Source organism: Trachymyrmex cornetzi, unplaced genomic scaffold (assembly GCF_001594075.2).
Source record: "Trachymyrmex cornetzi isolate Tcor2-1 unplaced genomic scaffold, Tcor1.1 scaffold709, whole genome shotgun sequence".
Lineage (NCBI taxonomy): Eukaryota > Metazoa > Arthropoda > Insecta > Hymenoptera > Formicidae > Trachymyrmex > Trachymyrmex cornetzi.
The window spans coordinates 9699-10689 of NW_017300036.1; the positions used below are offsets into that span (position 1 = coordinate 9699).

General features: G+C 31.2%; 1 protein-coding gene across 1 annotated transcript in view; it reads left to right on the top strand.

The window, feature by feature from the left end:
* Positions 1–991, top strand: part of LOC108767645 (THAP domain-containing protein 1-like) — a 7085-nt gene that overhangs the window by 4076 nt on the left and 2018 nt on the right. The window lies entirely within an intron of this gene.

The following is a 991-nucleotide window of genomic DNA, read 5'->3' on the forward strand; positions in this document are numbered from 1 at the left end:
ATGAACTTTTAAAAGAAATATCTAGGTCGTGAGTATCTTTTATCCTAATTAAATCATTAAAAAAAAAGCTCTCTAAACGTTATTTTTGCATTTTTCAAATATTTTGGTAAGTCTGAGCATTATTTTTAACGTATGGTCACACCCATAAGGAAATAAAAAACACCATACGGCATCAAAAAATTGAGGTTTAGGCGGAAATTTTGATGCTTCGAAAAAAATTTTATCTTTAAAAATAAAATGCGCAGGCGGGTGGCTGATTTGAGAAAGAATGCCCCATATATATATTAAAGCTTTATAATTCCTGTTTAATACATTTTATATGTTTAGATCTAGTGAAGTCATTGAAGATGGAATTCCAAACAAACAAATTTGTTTGAAGAATGAGGTTTTAGAAAGATCGACTACTGAAGAATCTGCAGAATCTAATTTGTCGTTACAATATTTACAAAACAAAATGATTTTTAAAAATAAAGAAATTTCATCTTTAAAACGGAAAAATTGGCGATTAAGTTCTCGCCTGAAACAAGTGCAGACTAAGAATACAAACATAATAACAGAAAAAACAAACTTAATAACAGAAAAAACAAACTTAATAAAAGAAAAAACAAACTTAATAAAAGAAAAAAAGTTGATGCATGTAAGTATTTTAATTGCTAAGATACTAAAATCTAAGTGCATCTAAACTAATGTTACGTCCGGGAGGACTCCACGATTTCCTCGTTTCGAGATTACCTAATAGGGTGATCGTTGAGACAGGATGTAGGAGAAAATGCGAGAGTTAACGGTCACCGATCGGCGAGCGTGACAATATGTAGAAAATATGTCGTTGAAAGCCTTCCCAACGATTTTGGAAAGATAATAAAACGTAGATACCCAGGATCACCCGATGGTAGTAGTAATAAAATTTATGAAAAATTACAGACCATACCGAGAATGTTCGTTTTGAAACACGTTCAGTTTAAATAAGAAATATCTAAAAACGGATCGGGAG